The 26,370-nt window shown below is 44.9% G+C and overlaps 1 protein-coding gene across 4 annotated transcripts in view; it reads left to right on the top strand.

Annotated features, from left to right (window-relative positions):
• The first annotated feature begins 351 nt into the window (after positions 1-351).
• Positions 352-26,370, top strand: part of PRR7 (proline rich 7, synaptic) — an 84,795-nt gene continuing 58,776 nt past the window's right edge. Inside the window, exon 1 of one of the 4 annotated variants that reach the window (XM_082254795.1) lies at positions 352-445. The gene's annotated coding sequence lies outside the window, so the exon portion shown is untranslated. The other 3 variants (XM_082254794.1, XM_082254793.1, XM_082254792.1) reach the window with 3 other exon arrangements.

Raw genomic sequence — 26,370 nt, 5'->3', positions numbered from 1 at the left:
CATTGTGTGCCTGTGAGCGTCGTGATTTCCTGGATACTCTGTTACCATGACAACAGCTGGGAGCAGTGTAATGAATAGGAATTCAGCAACACATGCCAACACATATACATTGCACGTGTGCACACACAGAACAGCACAAGCAATCATTACACCCACACTGTCATACGACATAGGCACCTACTGTGTTCATTCTGTGCCCATTCGTTTTCGTCTTCGATTAAATAGAAGATTTTAATGCAATCAATTAGTCAAGATGCTTTTGGTGTACTAATGGGAGGAGCGGAAAAAGGGAAATTATTGCTGGAGGAGGAGGTGGGTTAGGAGCGTGAAAGAAGGGAACCCAGGCACTGGGGACACAGACAGTTCATCCCTCAAGGATAAAGGAAAGCGTGTGTGGATGCGCGTAATCCTTAAGACAGGGAGAGCTCTCTGGTGTGACAGAAAGGTAAAGAGACACATAAAAAAGAGGATTTGCGAGAGAGGCAAACTGCAAAGCTGAGGGAGGGAAAAGAAGAAAAAAAAAAACTAGGCAGGAGTTACAGGGTAAAAAAAGAAAATGGAAATCGCAAACAAGACCAGGAAATAGGAGACACTGTAACGCAAAAGGAAAATGATCTTGCCTGGATCAATAAAACTCAATTTTGAGATCATTGAGTGTAAAGATAAGAAAAAAAGGTAAAAAAATAGAGACTAAAGGAGGAAAGGAAGAAAAAAAAAAAGACACTTTGACAAAACAGAGTGATGCCTACAAGACAGACGTACAGAAGAAGCAAATAAGAACTGACATAAGGCACAGCGGAAAATGAGTGAAAATCATAAGGAGGGGGAGAGGAGGAATCACAGAAAGCAAGAGTGAGAGGAGACGTGGTGCTGGGAAACAGGGCTGATGATGATGATGATGATGACAACTAGGCAGGCACACAGAACAAGGGGCATTAAATCAGGTGAGGAAATGGAAGCAGAAGGGAATTCTCTCTTCGTCACTACTCAGGAGAGATAGGAACTCCCAGCCGCCTGCTGCAACCCTTCACAATGCACTGGTTTAACTGGTGCCTGCTGATTCTACAGCCAGTGGGTGGACTTTAAACAAGGTTTCTGGTGCCTGAAAGATACTGCCAGACTCCCCAGCTGCGGGCACTGAATAAGATGTTGCATGTCCCTTGGAGTGTGCCACCAACATCACACATCAGAGGAGCTGCAGTCATTTACTGAAACAAGAACGCAGACCAGGGAGGCTCAAATCTTCACAAGCCAAATCTGGGGGTGGGAGTTGTAGGAAGGAGGAAGACAGACTGTCAGCTCAGTGTACCAGGCAACAAAAGGCTGGCACCATTCTGTCTGCCTGTCTCCTGCAGAGCTTTGCTTCCAATCACAAGGCTACCCTACAACCTCAGGTACCAGGGAACCTCTGCAAAGGGAGGGGCAATAGGATAAGGGGTGATATATCATTGGGGACACAATAAGAGGTGAGTCTGATGTATAACAGGATGTGAAGTGGGGGGGGGGGGATTTTACCTATGTGTCATGCATAGATGTACAGCATTGCAATGCATGCTGCATGGAGGGGTAGCTCACGGTGTACAATGTATGCATAATATATATATATATATATATATATATATATATATTTTTTTTTTTTTTTTTTTTTCTTGAGAGATAACAAAAATGTACACCCACATATGGAGGCAGTATTAATAGTGTGTATAATGGAAAAAGCAAAGTATTTATTTGCATAGCCTGATTATTAGATTGGGTTCTCCATAATATCTCTATTTGTTATTCTGTATATATGATGCATCTCCCTGTTGCTTCTACTCTGTTGCTAACGAATGTGCTATGGATGTGGATCCTAGGATAGAAGTGGCATACACCATATGAATTAAACATGGATTTTTACTGGTATTTCAATAAATACTACAGATAAACTATTTTCTTCCAAATGCAGTATTTATCTAAACAAACTCTCCATATGTACATAATACCTAAATGTAATGGGCCTTTATATGCTATGCTGAATATCTTGCTTTTACTTCATTATTACAAGCCGAATTGTGCAATTGCTTTGGATGGTAACTCAGTTACGACAGGCATTGCCCACACCGTAGCATACTTAGCTGCACTGTAAAAATCACATATGGACGTTTCACATTTTTGGTAAATACCAGACATATATATGCTTCACTGCAGTCTTTCAGACACAACTCTAGCTAACTACTACACAGCTATTTAATACACACAATAAAGGCAACTGGAGTAGGAAACAGGAACTTAACATTTTCTCTAGTACTGTATGAAACTTTCCTGTATGGTTATAGGCTACGTACCAGGGCAAGTATATTGTTACTTTTAAGTAGTATTTTCTAAAAAAAAAATGTATATATATATTTAAAAAGCAGAATAATTATGTTAAATGTGGAAATTAATTCAGATCAATTGTCTTTTAGATGTTGTGTTGCCTACCAGTATTGCATGTAAATATTAGTAAAACATCTCTAACATGTCTAAAGATGAACAAAATGATTTAGGAATCTAAAGAAGTAAAAAATCCTCATCTTGGAGGAATGCTAATATTCAATTCATTTGAGTATACGTATGCCACTATATAGAGAATCATGAATCGTTCGTGATTGCTTGATTTCCACTGACTGGACAGTACTGAATTTGCATATTCAGGAGAACTGAAAATATGCCTTTGATTCATAGAATTTGATGGATCCTGTCTATTGACAAATTGATTTGCTAATCTATTTATGTCTATTAAAGTTACTACCTTGAGTTGTGCCTTCTACTGCTGACCTATAAAGACATACACACACATGAATGATAAGCTGGTGGGCCTTGGCAAGTTCTTAGCAACAATGCTCCTCCATTCAAGTTCAGAGGTTGTTCTCTTCTCAAGCCTGCTTACATTTTAAAATCCAGACATATAAAGTTGAGGAACTGAAGAGCTAAGGTTGACTTAGCTTCAAATTTTCCATATTCAGATTTAAAGCTAAACTCTAAGTAAATATTGTCTAAATACTAGAGGCATGCAAATTATTTTTTGAATCTTGGTGCTTCATGTTTTTCTTCCAGATCTGTGGAAAAAGTAGCTACACTCTGCCCCTGTGCCAGATCTTCCTGTAATAAAGACCAGCCACTCCTGCTCTCTCCTTGTGCAGGTTGACCGGTCTTGTCTCCACCCCCTACTATAGTTCTCTGTGGGCAGCCTGTAGTGGGTGGGGCTGTTGGGCCCCTCCCACAGCTCTCTCTGTTCTCTACACAGGCTGTGTGCAACACAGTGATGATGTCACTGATACGTTTACAAAGGAAAATTTGGATTTGTAAAATAATTAGTTGCACACAATGTGGATTTATATCCTTTGAGACTATTGAATAACGTATTTCAAAGAAAGTTTTTTGTGCTTGGAGTTCAGCTTTAAATAATTAGACCAGAGCTATGGTTTCTTATTTATTGTCAACATTCATTAAGATTATCTACCATGAAGGTAAATTGTTTCAATGACTGGGATTGAGTGCGTTTTACATGTAGATCGTTTTTAAAGGTGCCCTGCAAAAAGTAGTGATATCAGGAAAAGTGGTCAGGCAGTCTGCTTGTTAGACCTGTACTATGGGATGGGCCATTATTTTTTTCAGTTTCTAAATAAAGAACAGTCTGCGTTCCACAGTCAAACAATACTTTTTTATTTTTAGATTTGGATTGGAGTGGTTCGGGGTTTGTGTTCTTGTTAGGGAGATTCACTCTCTCTAACTGTAATGATCACCATGTAACGGAGAATGAAAGTGAGAGGGAATACAAAATTTTGAGTTGCCGCATGAACTGGAATAGAGAGGAAACTTTCCAATGGGGACATTTTTCTTAATAACCATCTAAGAAAGATTTCCCACACATTGAAAAGATATCCTCTCACTTCCTGTTGATTCTACAGGACAGAAAGTGAAGGGAAATCTCCATAATAAAACACAGATGGCAAAGAAACCAAATTCTATCCAAAATGAAAAGAATATCTTTGACTTTGGCTATTTTTTAACTGTAATTTTACAGTGCAGGTTTGAAAATTAAATTGATCATCCGATTATGGGCACCACTGACAATAATTATTTTAGACATTTGAGAAAATATGAGCAGCACAGATAGTTTTTTTTAACACTACTCAATTGTAGAGTCATTTAAAGCAGAACAATCAGTAAGGCATATGAAAGCACTACAAAATCACATTGCCATTTTAGCTATCAGCCTAGGTCACAGTCACTGGCTACCAATCATCACCGTAGAATTTGTTTTCAGTCGGCGTTAAGATTATAAAAGTATAAGAGTACAAAAATGAGTATCCTTATGTAACGGGGTTTTGAGGGCACCCCCTAGTGTCTTTGGGGTCCCTAACCCTAGTTAACTCACTATGCCTGACAGGCGGATCCTGAGCCTCCGCTATCTGGGAGCTGGGGTACATGTCTGCGGCAGTGCCTCCACCCAGTGGGGCATCCGGGGTAGGGATGTGGGGTCCCACTGGGAACATACTTGGTGCAATGAGACTGACACAGCCTAACTGAAACTAACTTTATATAGTAAGTAGAAAATGAATCAACATACATTGGAAAACACGGTAACACGGATAACAATGCAATGTGGATTTTCCTCACCCACCCACTAGCACACCTGCGTCCCACCCCCTTATCTTCACCCTAATGGCCGTTGGTGCACATAGGAGAGTTGGGGCCCTTATAAGTCCTGCTCCGCAGGGTCACTGAAGCAGCTTGAGCTGTGCAATGTCCACTCTGGACCTCAGAGTCTTTACTGTGAGTGAGGAGACAGGTGCCCTGTGGTGATAGAGGGAGAGGCTTGGCTTACCCTCACAATGCAATTTACCAGGTCAGTCCGCTGCAGTCTCCTCTCACTGGATTCACCAGACGTCTGGACTCAGCGCTTGTCTTTGCCAGGGGTCCCTCTCTCAGCTGGTGTGGTCTTGGGTGAAGTAAGTTCTCTCAGCAGGGTTCTATCTCTGTGCTGCAGTCTTTCACAGCTAGTCACATGTCCTGTCTCTGGCTGAGCATGTGGTAACTTCTAGAAGTCTTCCATGACCTCCTTCCTCAGAGCTGTGCAGGAAGTCCTCCCAGGACATTAATAGGTGATAAAACCTGAGCAGAAGGATAAGAAGTCATCCAGGGCTGGTGTCTATCTCCCTCAGTCTTTCCTCACACACCACTTCCTGGTCACACTGTGATGATGCCAAAATCATGTGACTGAAAAGGCCAAGTCCTGTGTTCAATGCTCAATGTTTTATTAACTGCATACTGAGTCCATCTGCCATCTACTGGGCATTTCAGATAATACAGCCTGTGTAACTCTATTAGGGTTACACTTACATGCATAATGCAAGGAAGCCCTCTCCAGCTGGTTGTGTAAGCAATGGGTGGGCAGAACCTGAAACTGCATCACTTCATTGCTGATGGAGGCCTGAATGATGTTTGAGTTGATATTTAAACTCCAAACAAATTCACTTCCAGGTGGGTGAATGTGGCCAACTGGGCCTTTATAAGCCATACAAATCTTCATGTTTCACACAAAGGTCCTATCATTGTCAGAGGCACCTTTATATTTTAGTTTTAGAGTTTTCAATCTATTTATCCAGGGATGGCATTATTGTGATTCTGAAATGTCTAAAATAATATGGCCAATAGCAATATTATGGTTCCTTTTAGGGAGGTTTTTTTTAATAGATTCAATATGTCCTGAAAGTATCAGTAAGAGAGCTAATTTTGGGGAGGTAAATGTACTGTCCCTATATAATGTGCTATGTATATGTGTAAATGAATGTGTCCAAGAGGGCTTTGACTTTACTATAGTTGTGGAGCATCATCAGCAATAAGAGGATATAATGTAACGGCGTTCTTGAAGACAGCCATACCTTCTGAAAAAGGTTAAAGTGGTTGTAAACCCTTACATATATCCAGTTAGGTGACTAGCCTTGGGTGATACACAGAGATTAAACAAATCCTCCTACATAAGTTGCACTTGTTTATTTGTGACCCTCTCTTAGCTACAGTAGTTTAAAACACACTGTACAGAATAGAGAGGAGAGCTGAATGTAATCTGAAACATAAGTTGAGGGAAAGGACACTCCTGCCCTCTACACAGTCTCATGCACAACTGAGGGTGTCAATCACAGGCTGTGTGCTGGGGGGGGGGGGGAACTCTCCCGAGATTCTGTGATGCTGGAATAACCTGTCAGAAGTGACTAATGCAGATAGCAGAGGGAAGATAGAGGAAACAGAAATCACACTGAGTGCTTTGAATTGAGGCTAGTACAAACTATAGTGGGATATGTTCTGTTCATTTTTCATTTTAGAAGTTTGCAATCACTCCCAATTCTTGGGAGATCATGTCCATCTGACAGAGGGAGTTGAAGAATGTTTAATCCAGCTTCAAGTGTCATACCAGCATCTACTTTAGGATTGCCTCCTGCTTCCTTCTTTGCTGATGTAGATAGGTTAGTGGAGAACTCTGTCCCCATCAATCATGGATATCAGAAGTTAAGGTTTTGCTCAGGGAAGACCCCAGTTTCTTCTAGAGAAGAAGACTTTGAAACATGGATGGACCAGGCTTTACAAGAACTAGAATAGTGAGACATGTCTGAGGCTTTAAAGAAACAGAGAACTAGTGAGAGTCTCAGGGGCCATGCTGCTAAAGTGATTTGTAGCTTAAAGCTGGGAAAGCAGGACCGTGTAGCCTCAGACTATATTAAGGTGTTGTATGCTGTGTTTAGACGAGTATGGAAACTCCCAGATTTGTTTTAAAAGTTCAAGCACACTCACCAGCGAAAAGGGGAGAAGCTTTCTGACTTTATAACTTGGATTGACAAGATCCTACACCAAATCCTGAAAAATAAAATATAGATTCATGAGGGGATGACACGGTCTTACAAGTGCTTACAAGGAGCTCCCCAAAATCACCCTACAGTGCTGAAGCTTCTTATCAAGCGACCCAGATCTCCTCCCACCTATCTGGAACTAGTGAAGGAAATTTGAGAGGAGGAGGCTCTATTAAACGAGAAGAGTCAGGATCAAGCTACTTCGAGCAAATCACCACTTAAGAAAGACATTTTTTTGTATGGGTGGCTCAAAGGTGTGGATGTCTATTGGATGGTAATGATGAGTAAATTATGGAGTTAGAAGCTTAACAGCTGACCACATCTAACCCCAGAGTCTCAATGGAATCAGCAGCGGATGATTTGCTGACCCAGGTGGCACAGGCACAGAGGAAAATACAACAAACTGTGATGCAAGTAATGGAGGCCCATGCGAGCATGCAAAAGTCCCTGACAGATATGAAGCAGACTGTGTCCCTTCTAACTTCAGAGAAAGTAACCAAAAAAGGGGACATGTTATCACCCCCCAGTAAGAAGATGTTATTGTTGCAGGGAAGCCAGACATTTCAGGGCACAATTTCCTAACAGAGAGACTGTGTGTGACCTAACTGCTGAAGTTCTGAAAGCAATGCAGAAACTGTTCCCCAGGAAGCCAAAGGGAAACTTCAAAGTGTACATGCTAATTGATGTTCATATTAAGTTACTTGTTCCAGTTCAGTTGTTTTTAAAGGATGCAATGTGCTTGAGGGGCTTTGACCCATCTTTGGGGACCAAAGAGTTTTAGTGGGGGGGGGGGTTGTAGCCAGGTGCTGGTCTACAGCAACATGGAGAAGGAGATATTGCCTTTTAATCATCTCTCCCTCTATTTAGATACTGATACTATGCTGCACCTTTATCCTCTGGCTATCAGGGAGAGAGCTAAAGCCAAGAAAGCCCATAGACTAATATCCAGAGTGCCAAGAATCCTGGGAGTTGAAGTTTGAGACAGCAGCCATATAATGGGATAAATAGACTCCTTACACTACAGATCCCAATAGGCATTGTGCAGAAGGAGTAGAGAGATGTTTTTTTTTAGCAAATGCCTGGGAACGTTCCTCCTCTTGGGACTGAGGGATTGAGAGAGAGCACCGCTGTCTGGATATTTGCCTGGCAGCAGAAGATCATCCCAGTGGAGATCCTAGCCTAAGACTGGGAGTGAGGATACCTGAGGCAGTGCAGCATTATGTCACGTATCTGGTCAAAGGCCAATCTGACAAGAGAGCGTCCCTTGGGGATGAGCGCCAAGCATCCCTGAAGGGGAAAACAAGGAGTGCTAGGCTCAAAGAAGCACGGCTGCCATTTAGGTTGAATTGCTGGAAGTTGCTTGCAGTGAAGACCATGAGGTAGCTGTCAGCTGGACTGATAGGACTCATAGCAGAAACTCTGTTGTCTCTGGAAGTGTAGCGGGACCAAGGCAGTGACCAAAAGCAAGGTAACACCAGAAGAAGAAGCAAGGTCAGGCTGGCAGTATTAGTCTGAGGAGGCATATTCAAGATGTTAACTGAGGTCATACATGGGAAGATAAGCCAGGGAATAGGCAGAAGTGTGGTAAAGAACGGAGCCAAGGTCATACACAGGAATCCAGAGAAGTAGGCAGGAGAGAAGTAAGAGAAGCAAGCCAGAGTTAAACACAATTGGACAAGAGAAGCAGAGTCCTTCAGAACAATCCGGGGTCAAAACCAGGAGTCAGACAACAGGAAGGTCCAGAGGCAAGCTGGGTCAGTAACAGCTTGTCCAAAGAATACATGATACACAGGAACAAGGAGTATTGATAGCTGGAGATCATCTAGAAATCTATCCACTGACCATTATATAGGGCGTTTGGCACCAATTCTGTCAACAGGTGCATGCACCAATGGTAATGCGCATACGTGTACTTACATGCACGGGCGTGCATACATATACGCCGGCAGCATTTCTGTGCAAACAAGCACAGCCATGTACAGTACTCACCAGTATTCCCTGGCTTATCTTCCCATGTATGACCTCAGCTAACATCCTGACTATGCCTCCTCCCCAGGATACTGTTGTGATTACTTGCTGTAGAAGGGGGGCCCCCCTCGTTCGCTACCCAAAAGCCTCTGGTGTTTAGCAGTGTGAAGCAGAGGGGGGTGGAAAAGACCTGGCATAATCACCATTATGCCAGGTCTTTTCCACCCCCCTCTGCTTCACACTGCTAAACACCAGAGGCTTTTGGGGAGAGACCGAGGGGGCCCCCCTTCTACAGCAAGAAGTCACCACAGTATCCTGGGGACTGATGAGAGGGCTGATACTGCTAGCAAGGAGTGGGCCACTGAGAGCATGAGAGCCGGACACCAAGTGTACCCAATCCATATCACACCCATACTGCATTTTATAATACACTTATTCCAAACCTAAACTGCACCTATGCTAACCCTTTATTGCATTACACAGAACCTTTACCATATGTGAACCACAACTACCTTGCATCTGTGCCATAACTATACTGTACCTATACGGTATCTATACTGCATGAAGGTTAGCTGGGACTTTTGTCAAGTGCACCAACACTCTTAAAGGGCCTCAGCGGTAGCCAGCAGAAAAACATATCAAAGGACTGCCCCTTCCTATATGAATTATTCTGCAATCCCCCTTTGCTCCCTTGCCCCCTATGCTACCATCCTCCTTTTATTTTGGACAGTGCATACTTAGTCAGTCTAGGACTAGCATCGCCTCCATAAATACACTCTGGCAGTACAGTTCCAGCACTTAGTAGATTCAGCTTTACTGCTGTGGTCTGCTTTCCACCCTGCCCCCCCAAATACTTTAAGTAATTGTAAACGATCACCTTGTAAATCAACCCATTCAGTTTAAAATAGAAATAAAAGGCAAAACATTTTTGTTTAGATATAAAAAACATTATAAATTTACCTTTTTCCCTTTTTTATGATCACGTTCCCTCTGTTCTCAGCTGCATAAAAGCTAGGGGGAGGAGAACCAGTAGTACACTTCCCAATGAATGGCTGTGCAGTAGGAGCATATCAGGACAAGTCTGATCATTGAAGGAGAGCACACTGAGTTCCCAGCATAGCTAGAGAGCTGACCGCACGGTGCTCTACTGCTTAGTGTAGTCAGTTTTTATTAGGAAAGCAGAGGGACTAACAGGAACACCAGGGATTATACATTAAGGAAACAACACAAAGAGAACAGGAGACATTCCCATAGAAGTACATGGTACAGCAGGCACATACCAGAAATATGAAGTGTTGGGGTAACAAACTCTTTAACTAAAGCTGTGCATGAGAGCAGCAGCTCTCTGTTATCTCATAAGCTGAGAGACGGGACCCATTGGCTCCTGCTTCTGTCAATCACAGCCAGTAAGATGAGAGAGGGGGCAGGCCAAGCTGTGCTCTGTGTGTCAATGAACACACAGAGCGAGGCTCAGGAGCGAGCCCACACAAGTGCCCCCATAGAGGAGCCAGGAGCACCACTGGGGGACCCGAGAAGCAGAAGATTGGGGCTGCTCTATGCAAAACCATTGCAGTAAGTATAACATGTTTGTTATTTAAAAAAATAAAAATCATAGGTTTGCAATCACTTTAATCCATTTTAAGCTTGCCTAGTTACCAACCATACTGAGTGTCAACATATTAAGTCTGCCTTTACTACCTGCCTGCTTGCCTGTCTACTGGTGCCTTTTGTCTTTGATAGCACTTCTGTTGGGTACTAAGTATTACTTTCATGGAACTACTGTGATACTGTATGTTTGTAAACTCAACCTGGTGTGTAAGAGGGGGTGAGGTCCTTGAGAAGGTTGAGACAAAGAACAGAGGACCCATTCTATCCAGCGGCTCCTATGGGGATGGTGCGATATATATATATATATATATATATATATATATATATATATATATATATATATATATACAGTATATATTAGTCATTTACGTCTCACTGTTGTTGAGCTATTTGCTTTATCATTCCGGATGCCTATACACCATAAGTCACTGGGGTGTATATCCAAATATCAGCAACAAATATTCCTTACCTGCCAGATGAGTGCTGTTCACAGAATCATACACACAAAAACAGGGGACCCAGCACATCACTCGCTCCTTGTGCCACTGATCTGAACTTTGAAGTCTATATGTAAGCCGTATTTCTCTACAAGGGAACAGATATGTTTGTAGAGTTCATACTGATTTTAAAAGAATATATGACTATTTTAAGGCCAGAAAGAGATTTTCTGTCAGAAACACTAGGTGCCTGATTTATTTAAATGTGGATTTTCTAGTATAGTTATTGTGGACCTAGTATGATCGATATCAAGAAAGAGTGACATATGTAAATCCAATACTGAGCTTGTGCTGGAAGAAATGGTTATTATCCAGATTTAGAATGTATGGATGTTTATATCCAAAGAGTGTCTTATATTGTACAGTATCGGTGATATGGTGGCCTCTAAAGGTGACACACTGGCTTTTCCTACTTTGATTAAATCAGTGAAGCACCCTGGCCAGTGTTGCTGCTCTATGGCAAAACTTCAGTCCTTGCACTATTCTGTGACAAATGTGCTGGAATCAAGATCATATAACCCACAGAGCACAGGAGTAAGGGCTAAAGAAGCTGTACAGATCTTCCGTCCAGAAAAGCTCTCCTTAATACAGCTACTCCTAATACAGCCCACCCCCCCCCCCCCACCCTTAGTACAGCTTCCCCCCAGTACAGCTCTCCTTAGTACAGATCTCCCTCCCCAGTACAGGGGTTTATTGATGCTCAACTTTGTCATGAATGGTTGGATTTAAGTCCACTCCTTTCCACATCATGAACCTCCCTGATAGCCACGTGATGCTATGGGAAATTTTATTGAACGATAGGTAGGCTAAGCAGACAAGAGGGTGCAAGATAAAGGTACATTTTTCACAGATAGATATTCACTTATACTGTAACTCCAGCTACGCAGGATCATAGATATTTTCTATCTCCTGGTCATACACAGTTAGGAGAAAATTTTGCCATTTTGGGCCAAATGTGACATTTCCAACTCCATCAAAAAATGTTGTTCCCTTTTGGCCACAGGGAGGGGACAATGTTAACTGACAGGGCTTCCTCATCTTTTGTATAATCACCAAAAAAACATTCTGAACTTTGGGGAACATATCTGCATATGGCAATAACCAGTTATGATATACAAATTAAAGGTATTCCTATTCTTATTATTCCACTTTAAATACCCTTTCTCTACTGAATAATTAATGTAATGATTTGGCATGGGTTGGGGTTACTATTACTGCACTTTGTATGCTCATCTTAGCTCTTGCACTAACTTACCTAATAAAACTGCCACCTCTATTTTTATAGATTACATTAATTGATGATGAGAAAGAGAGTTAGCTTTCAATGCAGTGGAACAGATCTACTGTGCATGAATTGTACCAAATATAAAATAGGAATCTATTTGTAGCACTGTCCCCGTGGGGCCTGCTGGATAATGACTTGATGGACTTCCCCAGTTACCAGCACACGATTACCTTGAGAACCCTGGCTTGTTCATTGATCCCTCCTTGCTCCTGCTGGCTTGTCAAACAATAAACAGTCTAGGGGTGTTGGTTTTTTGATGATTATTTGGAACTTGGATAAAAGAAGGGAATAGTGGGATACTCCAGTTTGAACTATATACATCAGCTAAGGACATCTATCTCTAGACCTCATAGGTTGATTGAAAACAGCTGGGCTGCTTGATCCACACTGCCACAAGTGTGAAAAGGGTTAAGTCTCTTGCTCTTCACTTCCTAGCAATCAACTTAATGGATGACAACTTATCTTCAGGACACTCTCACTAGCTTCCAGTTTGAACCGACACCCGTCCACTGACTATCCTAGGAGCAGGGGTGGCCCCCATCAGGTCAGGCCCCTTGACATGAGATTTTGTACTTACTGTACTGCCGAGCCAGATCCTCCAGTGTCTCCCCTCTCAGTCAGCACCTCTAGACCTCCGGGTTCAGTTTGTCACTGCTACTCTCCAGGCCCTCAGGATGACCCTCCTGAGGCCTCGTGGCACTACTACAGAGGAGGAGGCAGCCGCCCCCTCCATTTGGGACTCCGCTATCCAGATAAAAGACCTCGAGCACATGTGCTCCTGGCTTTTAAACAGTATCCCAGCATGCACTGAGGCACTTTTCCTCTGCCAAATCACCAGGGCTGTATCAAAAGCCTGTGCACCCATTTGTCAGGTTACCTCCCACTGTCCAATATGCCTTCCTATTGGACCAGTGTAAAATACTCTCCAGACAGAACAAGTTGCATCCTGAGCACAATGAGTAGACCTAACTAACAGATCCTGCTCTCTGGTAGGCAGAGAACAATAACAGAACCTGCAGCTCTTCTGGTACGCAGACAGAGCTCAAAACTATACTTTCTCAGTAGCACCTACCTAGGAGGGTGCTACACTCACCCCCTCCAAACTGAGCCATGTCCTCACTGGCTCCGGGCAGCCGCCCCTAAAAAAATAAGTGTACAAAAATTGACATGGCATATTACACAAACTTGGAAAAGGGAAATAACATACGTACAAGCCCATGGGGCAGAAAAATGTATACAGTGCCTTGTGAAAGTATTCGGCCCCCTTGAACTTTGCAACCTTTTGCCACATTTCAGGCTTCAAACATAAAGATATAAAACTGTAATTTTTTGTGAAGAATCAACAACAAGTGGGACACAATCATGAAGTGTAATGAAATGTATTGGATATTTCAAACTTTGTTAACAAATAAAAAACTGAAAAATTGGGCATGCAAAATTATTCAGCCCCCTTAAGTTAATACTTTGTAGCGCCACCTTTTGCTGCGATTACAGCTGTAAGTCGCTTGGGGTATGTCTCTATTAGTTTTGCACATAGAGAGACTGAAATTTGCCCATTCCTCTTTGCAAAACAGCTCAAGCTCAGTGAGGTTGGATGGAGAGCGTTTGTGAACAGCAGTTTTCAGTTTTTTCCACAGATTCTCGATTAGATTCAGGTCTTGACTTTTACTTGGCCATTCTAACACCTGGATATGTTTATTTGTGAACCATTCCATTGTAGATTTTGCTTTATGTTTTGGATCATTGTCTTGTTGGAAGACAAATCTCTGTCCCAGTCTCAGGTCTTTTGCAGACTCCATCAGGTTTTCTTCCAGAATGGTCCTGTATTTGGCTCCATCCATCTTCCCATCAATTTTAACCATCTTCCCTGTCCCTGCTGAAGAAAAGCAGGCCCAAACACTGATGCTGCCACCGCCATGTTTGACAGTGGGGATGGTGTGTTCAGGGTGATGAGCTGTGTTGCTTTTACGCCAAACATAACGTTTTGCATTGTTGCCAAAAAGTTCGATTTTGGTTTCATCTGACCAGAGCACCTTCTTCCACATGTTTGGTGTGTCTCCCAGGTGGCTTGTGGCAAACTTTAAACAACACTTTTATGGATATCTTTAAGAAATGGCTTTCTTGTTGCCACTCTTCCATAAAGGCCAGATTTGTGCAGTATAGGACTGATTGTTGTCCTATGGACATAGTCTTCCACCTCAGCGGTAGATCTCTGCAGTTCATTCAGAGTGATCATGGGCCTCTTGGCTGCATCTCTGATCAGTCTTCTCCTTGTATGAGCTGAAAGTTTAGAGGGACGGCCAGGTCTTCGTAGATTTGCAGTGGTCTGATACTCCTTCCATTTCAATATTATCGCTTGCACAGTGCTTCTTGGGATGTTTAAAGCTTGGGAAATCTTTTTGTATCATAAATCCGGCTTTAAACTTCTCCTCAACAGTATCTCAGACCTGCCTGGTGCGTTCCTTGTTCTTCATGATGCTCTCTGCGCTTTAAACGGACCTCTGAGGCTATCACAGTGCAGGTGCATTTATACGGAGACTTGATTACACACAGGTGGATTATATTTATCATCATTAGTCATTTAGGTCAACATTGGATCATTCAGAGATCCTCACTGAACTTCTGGAGAGAGTTTGCTGCACTGAAAGTAAAGGGGCTGAATAATTTTGCACGCCCAATTTTTCAGTTTTTTATTTTTTAACTGTAGCGGGCATCCTCCCATTTACAATTGTTCATTAGTAGACTGTATAACATTCTGAAGGAACTCGGCTCCATCTAGTGGCCAAACTGCCACACTGCAGCTTGGTGGTTTTCATCAGAAGTTTCTAGTGGCCAAACTGCCACACTGCAGCTTGGTGATGTTCATCAGATACTACGATACCCACAATTCAGTTGGAACACCAGGGTGCATTGCTTCACCGCACAGCCTTTTGGGGGAAGCTTTATAAAGGAAGGGAGGAGCCAGGCTCTCTCTCTTGTCTCCTGACACAACAGCTAGAAGGAAGCAAGTGCTGTGGGCTGATGCTGCGGACTAGGCCTGAAGCCTGAGCCTGAAGTGACGGAGTGGAAGCATTTCATCTTCAGTAAAGGAGCCTTCCCAGAGAGCCCATTGATGCTCTGCAGAGACTGGTGTTGCCCACATCTAACCACAAGCGCGGCTGGTGACAGAAATCGGAGGTGGAGAGCTCGGGAAGAAAGAGGCTGTTTGGTGAGCAGGGCACATGCCCAAATCTGTTTCTCGCTTGGAAGAAAGTAACTTTAGCCGGTGCTAACTACACTTCAGATAGTACGCAGTACACTCAGCGGCCTAGTGCACCTTCCAGGAGACTAAGCATTTAAACACAAGTACATAAGGTGTCTTAATACGCCCAATTACGCAGTAACATTGCGGGTGATTGTAACCTTTTTTTTCTCACCCCTTTTGACTATATATCCTTACTTTTGGATTACAAATAGCTTGTGCACCAACGATTGCTAGCGAAGATTCCAAACCAAAAGGAAGGAACTGTGTATGGGATTCAAATAGGTTCTGCCTACCTGATACAAGAGACTAGACGTGTGTAAAGTATAGCCTGAATTGGGTAAAAGAAAGCCTATGAGTTATCTTTTAGTTGCATAAGTAGACAAAAATAGCTATCTTAATTATATTGTTTATTATTGTGTCAATAACTTTATCTTTCTTAGTTGACTCTTGTGATGTCTTTTGGAGTCAACTTGTACTTTAACTCTCAGTAAAGCTACTTTGGTTAAGCAAAAGTCTGTGTGTTGCACCTTGTGTCACCCAGAGGGACTGCGGCTGGAGAAAGGTAACAAGTTATTATTACTTATTGGGGTGATATATCCTGAACTGTGTTCTCCTGTAGCCATTTGGTATTATAGTCCCATTTCGTGTCAGTTGTGCCTAGGGAGGGTTCGAGCCAATTTCAGGGGTTGGAAGGCAGGACGTAGACCCAATAATCTAATCAGCAGCTCCTGCGGGGGTGGTGCTACACGTGGGGGCTTGTCCGGGATATCTACGGTCCTGCAACAGTTCCCTCTCAGTGACAAAATCGCTGTTCGCACAGAAATGGACCCTGCCGCTGCAGCCCGGTGGTGCAGAGAAGAAAATGTCCTTATCGGCCATGGTCTGGTGATTGGAATCAAGGGAGAGAACTGGACAGAGGAACAACTACTCTCAGTTCTGAGAACATATTCCAAGGACAGGAAACTTTGGGTGATGGACATGAGGACAGATACCACCAATCAACACACCTACGCATTGTGTGAATGGAAGAAGGGGGTCCCAGATCACTTCAAGGGCACCAGCATAAAAACTATAGATCAAGTAGAGTTATTCCTGATACATCCAGAAGGTGAAGAGGAAGACCCTATACCCACTACTACAGGGGGACTGAGCACAGAAGAAAGTGCCAAAAAGGAGGGATTCAGTGCACCACCTTTGACTACCCTTAGCTCAGAACTATGCGCTGTCCTGGGGGAAATAGTAGCCAAATGTAACAAGGATCCTCCAAACTATCTGATGGCTGGATACAGGAAGCTCAGGACTTTTTCTGGGAAGCAACCTGTACCCTCAGTGGAAGATGGATTCGAGGAGTGGCTAGATAACGCTACTCAGGCCTTGGAGGAGTGGGAGATACCAGAAAAGCATAAGAAGCAGCGAATCACAGAGAGTTTGAAGGGGCCTGCATTGGAGGCCGTACGCAACCTCAAGCTAAGCAAGAAGGATTGTACTGCACAAGACTATCTGGATATTCTACAAGATGTGTTTGGCCGGACAGAAAAGGTTACTGAACTTCTTTACCAACTGGAGCACTGTTACCAGAAGGAAGGAGAAAAACTGTCTGAATTCATCGGGCGTCTGGATAGGATCATACATCAGATTCTGTTAAAAAAAAGGGTTGGATCCCCGGAAGGTGGATGAGACTCGAGCACAACAGGTGCTGAGGGGAGCTCAACCTCTAGACCCTATTGCTATACTGTTGCGAACTCGCCAGGACGGTGGCATCCTGGAGTACCCTGATCTTATCAGGATGGTCCGGGAAGAAGAGGTCATGTTGGATAACAAAAGGAAGAGCCAAGAACGGGAAACAACCGCCCGAGTTAGAGTGATAAGTGCGGAAGAAGGCGACTCACAAGTTGAGCTCTTAAAGACTCAGGTGTCACAGCTAATAGAAATGGTATCCATCCTGAACAGTCATGCATCTGCTCTATCTAATAGAAACACAGAAGAGAAGCCTGCTAAACACCCTAGTTCCAGTGTTGAACCAGAACAGAAACCTAGGAGGCCGATAACCTGTTTCAATTGTGGAGGGGTAGGGCATGTCAGAGGAGTATGTCCCAGTCCAGAGGAGGCTGTCTTCAAACACCGCAAGCCGGCGGAAAACTTCAGAGGGCTCCGGTGAAGGAGTCAACCGGGCGCCCAACAGTTTTAATGGACTCCAAGAGATCCCTTAAATTTAAGAGCCACAGTCAGGGAGTAAGGCCCTCTTTAAATGCCTCTCATTCCACGACTTGGGCCGATAAGAGGCGGGAAATCAATGCACACCAGGCCCAGGAGGAGATGAGGCCCGGTAGAAACTCAAAAAGGAAAGGAGTACGGGTGCAGGTAGCTGAGCCCGGCAGAAGGGCTACTCCAAAAGAATTTCCTGTCAAGCTAGTGGGGCCTTCCCCTGTAGTCTCAATCCAAGTGGAAGGAATTTATACAAAGGCTTTACTGGACACAGGAGCCCAGGTGACTCTCCTGTATAGGGATTTCTACGATAGACACCTCAAACATCTGCCCCTGCAGAGGCTGGAAGACCTGGAGATATGGGGTATTGGAACACAAAGTTTTCCCTATGACGGGGATTTGCCAATCAAATTAACTTTTGACCCCTCCTTGGCCGGCAAAGCTGAAACCTTCGATACTTTAGCAGTGGTATGCCCTCGCCCACCAGGGGCCAATAAGAGTTCCCTCATTATAGGGACCAACACTGACCTAGTCAGGCGATTGCTGACACAACTAGTCCAGGGACAGGATGCCCCAACTCTGAAAGTTCATCCCATGTTAAGGCAGGCCTATCAACGTCTAGGTCTGGAACAGAAGGCCCCTGCCGAAGGAGTTGGAAAGATCTGGAAGCTGGATAAAACAGAGAAGGTGTTGCAGCCGGGAGAGGTGACCTGCTTGAGGGCTTCTGTCAAGCTCACTTGGAAGCAGCCAGGCCCTTTCATGGTTCTTGAATCAGGCCCATCGGAGGCACAGAAAGGGATAGAAGTGATCCCCGAAGTGATCCCATTGAAGGCATTACAGAAAAGTCATGGGAAGGTTTTGGTGAGTGTCAGAAATACTGCTACTACTCCGGTGAAGGTGCCGGCCAGGGTGCTGTTGGGCCAGGTGAACCCGGTCACCCCAGTTGCCCCATCAGATTTGAAGAGGGAAGACGGGGGCGAAATCACCATAGAGGAGCTCTGCTCTGGAAATACGGCCCTCCCACCGGAATGGAAGAAGAGAGCCAGGGCCCAACTGATTCGATGGAAAGAAATATTCTCTAGAGATGAATTCGATGTGGGGTGTGCAAAGAGTGCCACCCATAATATCCGCCTACATGAAGATAAACCCTTTCGGGAGAGAGTCCGACGGGTTCCCTTGGGTGACTTAGAAGATCTACGGGAGCAGTTGGGGGAACTCAAGAGAACAGGGATTATTCGAGAATCCAGGAGCCCGTACGCTTCTCCAATAGTGGTAGTCCGGAAGAAAACTGGGTCCCTGAGGCTCTGTATCGACTACCGAACACTGAACAGAAGGACTATTCCAGACCAGTATACCACCCCCCGGATTGAAGACGCTTTACAAAGTTTGTCAGGGGCCAAGTGGTTCAGTGTGATGGACTTGAAGAGCGGATACTACCAGATCCCCATGAACCCTGAGGATAGGGAGAAGACAGCCTTCATCACCCCCGTGGGGTTCTTTGAGTTTAACCGCATGCCTCAAGGGTTGTTAGGAGCCCCAGCCACCTTCCAAAGACTGATGGAGAGAACTGTTGGAGATATGAACCTGATAGAGGTACTGGTATACTTGGATGATATTATTGTGTTCGGCAGAACCCTAGAAGAGCATGAAGAGAGGTTGGAAAAGGTCCTAAAGAGGTTATATGAAGAAGGCCTGAAACTTTCTCCGGAGAAGTGCCAGTTTTAACAGTCCTCGGTCCATTACCTGGGTCACATTGTGTCTGCAGAAGGAGTGTCCACCGACCAAGAGAAGCTGGATGCTGTTACTTCCTGGCCGAGGCCCACAAATGTGACTGAGCTCCGATCATTCCTGGGTTTCTGCTCCTATTACAGGAGATTTGTGGAAGGGTTTGCCAAAATTGCCTGACCCCTCAATGAATTACTCAGAACCGAAGGGGAAGATGATGTTCCAGAACTAGTCAAACCAGTGAAACCCGCCATGGGGCCTAGAAAGCCCAAGGAATCTATTCAGGATCAGTGGACCTCGAAATGTGAGGAAGCCTTCATTCAGTTGAAGAAGAGCCTGACCACTGCCCCTGTGTTGGCCTACGCAGACCCCTCAAAACCCTACGAACTACATGTCGATGCCAGCAGAGATGGGCTAGGTGGGGTGTTGTACCAGGAGCATGACGGTCACCTGCGGCCCGTTGCTTATGTGAGCAGAAGTCTGATACCTTCCGAGAGGAATTACCCCACACACAAGCTGGAATTCCTGGCCTTGAAGTGGGCTGTAGTAGACAAACTGAAAGATTACTTATATGGAGCAGAATTCATAGTCAAAACGGATAATAATCCACTTTCCTACCTGCTGACCACTGCCAAACTGGACGCTACAGGACATAGGTGGTTAGCCGCTCTCTCTAGCTTTATGTTCAGTTTAAAATACCGACCAGGTGTTGGGAATAGGGATGCTGACGCCCTCTCCAGAAGGTCTCATGCCCCCAACGATCCTACTGAAGAATGGGCCCACTTGACCTCAGAGGGAGTGCGCGCCCTATGTCAGGGAACGGAATTTCGATCCAGTGGAGGAGCAAGAGCCGAAGAGATTGGGGTCTCAGCTGCTGGAGTACCCAGGTGTTATTGCAGGGTGACCCAGGTTGAAGAAGAAGGTTTGCCTAGGCTATCGAAAGGGGACTTGAGGAAGGAGCAGTTAAAAGACCCTTTGGGGAAACTTTTGCTGAAGGCCATAGAGACTCAGCGCCCTGAGCTGCTTCTAACAGACTCCCCTCGGGAAGCCCGTTTGTTGCATAAAGAATGGGACCGGCTACAGATACGCCAAGGGGTGGTCTACCGAAGGGGCCCCTCTGATGATCTGGAAGAGAAGTGGCAACTGTTCCTACCAGCTAAATTCAGGGAAGGAGTCTTGGCTGCTCTCCATGACAATCATGGTCATCTGGGGCCTGAAAGGACTTTCCAACTTGTGAGAGACAGGTTTTACTGGCCCTGTATGCGGGGTGAAGTTGAAGGATACTGTCGTTCTTGTGCTCGCTGCATCCAGAGGAAAACTTTGCCACGTCAAGCAGCCCCAATGGGCCATCTGCAAAGTCAGGGGCCTATGGAACTGGTGTGCATTGATTTCCTTTGCCTGGAGCCTGACTTGAGTGGTCAAGGGAATGTCCTTGTGGTAACAGATCATTTCACCAGATACGCCCAGGCGTTTCCAACAAAAGACCAGAAAGCCACAACAGTGGCCAAAGTATTAGTGGAAAAGTTCTTTGTGCACTATGGTTTACCGCAACGCCTCCATTCAGATCAGGGAAGAGACTTTGAAAGCCGGCTGATTAAGAAGTTGCTAGACTTGTTAGGCATCCAAAAGACTAGGACTACTCCCTACCACCCACAAGGGGATGCTCAGCCTGAACGGTTTAACCGGACTCTTTTGAACATGTTGGGGACCCTGAGCTCAGAAAAGAAACAGCACTGGAGTAAACATGTAGCTGCCATCGTACATGCCTACAATAGTACTGTCAGTGATGTTACAGGATACTCCCCATACCGATTAATGTTCGGGCGGGAGGCTCGGCTGCCAGTGGACTTGGCTTTCGGCATATCACCTGATCACACCTCAGCAGCATCTCACAAGGGGTATGTGGACCGGTTGAGGAAGAGCCTAAAAACGGCCTACGAAAAAGCCCAAGTCTCATCTGATCAACGGGGGCTGAGAAATAAAAGAAACTTTGACCTGAAAGTTAGGATCCAGGATTTGCAGCCAGGGGATAAAGTGTTGTTGAGGAACTTGGGTATCCCTGGGAAACACAAGTTGGCTGACCGTTGGAAATCCCAGCCCTATGTCATCTGTAAGCAGCTGCCAAACCTTCCTGTGTATCAGATTAGGCCGGAAGGGAGAGTGGGCCCACTGAAGACTTGGCATAGGAACCACCTATTACCTCTCTCAGAAGCAGTTCGCCTACCTCCTGACACAGTCTCACATGAAGTCCCTTCAACGTCTCAAGGGCACAGGCCAGTTACCAGATCTCAAACAGCATTTCCAGATGTGAGGGATGGAGATTCTCCAATTGAAGATCTGGAAGATGAAGAGGAGGTACCTGATTGGATGTGGTCATCTCAGTTACCAGAACCCACGACTGCGTACCTGTCTTCATCCGAACTGGTTGAAAGAGGAACCCTTCGGGCAGAAGCTCCTGAATTTGTGCCTTTCCACATGCTTACAGAAGAAGTAGCTGATGGTGAAGATCCTGAGGAGGAGGTTGCACCTTTCTCTGAAGAAGAATTAACTGCTTCTGAAACCCCAGAGTCCAATGCGTTGGGACTAGAGGAGGAAGCTCTTGAAGAATCCCCAAGAGCGGCTGGTTCCAGCACTTCTAAGATTGTGACTCCCAAAGAACAGAGGGAAAGAAGAGTCATTCACCCACCCAAAAGACTAACTTACGACCAATTGGGGAAATGCTCGGAAGAAGCTGTCCTTACTTCTAAGAGAACTCTTGATCAGCCTAGTTCTTCCACTGCAGATTTAGTGGAGGACAACCCTAGCTCACCCCCAGGCACATCTGTACAAGCCACTGAAGTGTCGGGGGTTTGTGAACAGAACCACCTTCCCTCCCCCAACAATTGGTGGGAGGTTCCGCTGTCGGCCCTGTGTTTTAATGTGCAGTTGTTGGGTTTGAACTCTGCTTCTGATAAGGGACATGGTTTACCGTTGTGCATGAGTTAATTGTTTTTTTTCCAACGTATGTGACAGGATACATGCTGTCGTTATCTTTGGGGACCAAAGTTTCTAAAGTGGGGGGAGTGTGTAGCGGGCATCCTCCCATTTACAATTGTTCATTAGTAGACTGTATAACATTCTGAAGGAACTCGGCTCCATCTAGTGGCCAAACTGCCACACTGCAGCTTGGTGGTTTTCATCAGAAGTTTCTAGTGGCCAAACTGCCACACTGCAGCTTGGTGATGTTCATCAGATACTACGATACCCACAATTCAGTTGGAACACCAGGGTGCATTGCTTCACCGCACAGCCTTTTGGGGGAAGCTTTATAAAGGAAGGGAGGAGCCAGGCTCTCTCTCTTGTCTCCTGACACAACAGCTAGAAGGAAGCAAGTGCTGTGGGCTGATGCTGCGGACTAGGCCTGAAGCCTGAGCCTGAAGTGACGGAGTGGAAGCATTTCATCTTCAGTAAAGGAGCCTTCCCAGAGAACCCATTGATGCTCTGCAGAGACTGGTGTTGCCCACATCTAACCACAAGCGCGGCTGGTGACAGAAATCGGAGGTGGAGAGCTCGGGAAGAAAGAGGCCGTTTGGTGAGCAGGGCACATGCCCAAATCTGTTTCTCGCTTGGAAGAAAGTAACTTTAGCCGGTGCTAACTACACTTCAGATAGTACGCAGTACACTCAGCGGCCTAGTGCACCTTCCAGGAGACTAAGCATTTAAACACAAGTACATAAGGTGTCTTAATACGCCCAATTACGCAGTAACATTGCGGGTGATTGTAACCTTTTTTTTCTCACCCCTTTTGACTATATATCCTTACTTTTGGATTACAAATAGCTTGTGCACCAACGATTGCTAGCGAAGATTCCAAACCAAAAGGAAGGAACTGTGTATGGGATTCAAATAGGTTCTGCCTACCTGATACAAGAGACTAGACGTGTGTAAAGTATAGCCTGAATTGGGTAAAAGAAAGCCTATGAGTTATCTTTTAGTTGCATAAGTAGACAAAAATAGCTATCTTAATTATATTGTTTATTATTGTGTCAATAACTTTATCTTTCTTAGTTGACTCTTGTGATGTCTTTTGGAGTCAACTTGTACTTTAACTCTCAGTAAAGCTACTTTGGTTAAGCAAAAGTCTGTGTGTTGCACCTTGTGTCACCCAGAGGGACTGCGGCTGGAGAAAGGTAACAAGTTATTATTACTTATTGGGGTGATATATCCTGAACTGTGTTCTCCTGTAGCCATTTGGTATTATAGTCCCATTTCGTGTCAGTTGTGCCTAGGGAGGGTTCGAGCCAATTTCAGGGGTTGGAAGGCAGGACGTAGACCCAATAATCTAATCAGCAGCTCCTGCGGGGGTGGTGCTACATAACAAAGTTTGAAATATCCAATAAATTTCATTCCACTTCATGATTGTGTCCCACTTGTTGTTGATTCTTCACAAGGGGGCCGAATACTTTCGCAAGGCACTTTACAAATATTTACACATGTATACACATAGAAATATACCAAGTGCATTTAGATCAATGCACCCCCTGCCAAACAAAACTCTGCTTGACAGGTAAAGGCAGCATTCTGACTAACTAGCTAGACACAAATACCAATTTTACATATATACACTGAGGACAATGGAGGGTATCTCCAATACCTGGAAGTTCCTTGCAAGCCTGCAAAATAAAAGAGTAAGTACATGGAAATTTACACATTCTACACGCTTACGGTGAGACTGCCCTCTCCTTAGAGGCGACCTTCTCACCAGCATCATCTCTATCTCTAACATTCCCGTAGAGATCTCCATCACTGCCGGCCCCCTAAGGGTTGACTCAACGTTCTGTTGTGTACCTGTAATAGACAAACAAAACATATCCGACCAAGCAAACTAGCTAACACTTTACCAATGATTCCTTCTGGGAACCATGTTTTGACTAGTACTAGGCACAGTCCCTCTCTAACACCAGGGCACTGACTCTCTCCTCAGACCCAAAAGTTCAGAATGTAGAAATGTGGAGTCCACCCGACTGGTGTTCACAGTGTCTTTTCCTTCTGTAACACAAGGATAACACATCTTCTCCTGGCGACAAACTGTTTGGGTGGAGCCTGAGCAAGCTTTCCTCTGCAAAGCTCTTCCAGGGATCCTTCACTCTGGCATCCCTCTCTCTGAAGAGACAATGAGCCACTACCCCTCTTTCACAAGGTAGAAACTCGCACAAACATCTGTCAACTGGCCCAAAAGGATCTTCACAAAGTTTCCTTTGCTGTACTTTAGCTGTCCTGGCCCGCTGACCCAAAGATCTTCGCAAAGTGTCTCTGATAGCACTTAGTGATCCTGGCCCAAAGGATCTTGACAAGGTGTCCTGTAGATTTTGCTTCTTGTGGCAAACAGTAGCACAAAACCAAAAAGTATTCACTAGAGTCCTTTCAATAGGAAGTCTCTGTGAACTAGAGGGTTAGCCCTCTTCCAAGTAGCAGCCCCTGGCTTAACAAAATAACCTTCTCCCAGATGTAGAAACTGTACAGAAATTTTGTTGAACCCCACTTTCCTTTGCATGGATAGAAGGGAAAGGGAATTTGGAAATAGGGCTTCCAGCCCTATCAACAACTCCTAACATGATAGAAGCTCTTCAGGCACTCTAGCCCCTTTAACTTACATAACAGGTCAACGTTCAGGCTAACTAGCCTCTTGACAATTCGATTCTCCTGACAGGAATGGGAACTCTGCATCTTAAGTAATAATAATCAGGATGAGGTATCCGGACAATGTTTCCTGCAGGGTCTTGAATTCTGAGGGCCCAAGCTTGGCCTCTTTCATTTGGTCGGTGAACTTCCACACGATCTGTGTAGATGGACCGCCCCAAGTTCCAATTGACCTTGACAGACAAGAAGGTGTCTTACAGTTCAGTCTTTGACTTGTTGCGATTTGGCTTGGGGGTGTAGAGAAAGTCCCAAACAGCTTCTTTTCACCAAGTCCCTCTCATGGCCTCAATCTTCTCCATTATCTCCCGAGGAGCGTATGGGTAGTCATACCCATACTCTAGGGCCACCTTCTTTTGTTTGAGGAGCTGGATCCGAGAGAACCTGGGAAGTCTCTGCCTATCTCCTCTCCCAGGTGGGGTGTATAGGGTCTCCTCCTTCTTGATGAGACTGGCATAGGCGTCGTTCTGGTCCTGAGCCCAGGTGTAGGTGCGAGGTGAGGACAGATCTGGGACCCTTGTGGCATAGGCCTCACAGAACCCCAAGTTCCTGGCACACTGCATGAGAATGACAGCCCCCTCGGTCTCCTCACTGTGTGAACTGGGACTTGCAGAGCTGCTTCTCTCCTCAGTCTCCCAGTCCCATTCAGTCTCTAATTCCAATTTCCTCACATCAATTCCCTCCTCCAGGGACCCATACTGACACTGAAAGTGGGGTGACCCTATATCAATCGCTCCAGCCTCCTCCTCACTATTGACTCCCCTCTGCCACTTTAAGAGCTGAACTGTTTGCTGTTGCAGTGGTTGCTGGTGCATCCTGTGGCCACTGCTCAGCCCTCGCAATCTGCAATCTGTACACATCTCACCTCTAAAACACGGGTCTCCCTGGCTTGACATACTGTAGTGCAGGTCTGCGTCACTGGTCCTGGCCCCAGCAGCTCTCTCCACACTCCTCTGCCCACAGGGATCCCCACTGTAGACTCCAGCAACTGCCGAGTGACTCCTGTCTCCCAACTCACACTCAGTCTTCTGGGCTTGACTTTTGATAACAGAGGAACAAGACAGTAGAGAGAAAGCACACAGTGCTTTGGATAGAGGCAAGTACACAGTATAGAAGGATGTGCATTGTTCATATTTCATATCAGAGGTTTACAGCTACCTTAAACTTAGCACTGGAACTGTGATATATGAAGTTTTCGCACTTAACAGGCAGAAGCAATGGGATCTGAATTGCATTGCTTCAGTTTTCTATTATACCTTTATCAGGACCAACATGACAATCAAAATACAGTAC

Source organism: Pelophylax lessonae, assembly GCF_965119305.1.
Source record: "Pelophylax lessonae genome assembly, chromosome: 4".
NCBI classification, from domain to species: domain Eukaryota; kingdom Metazoa; phylum Chordata; class Amphibia; order Anura; family Ranidae; genus Pelophylax; species Pelophylax lessonae.
Note: the sequence above shows the minus strand (reverse complement) of the source record. Positions and strands in the feature narration are given on the sequence as shown.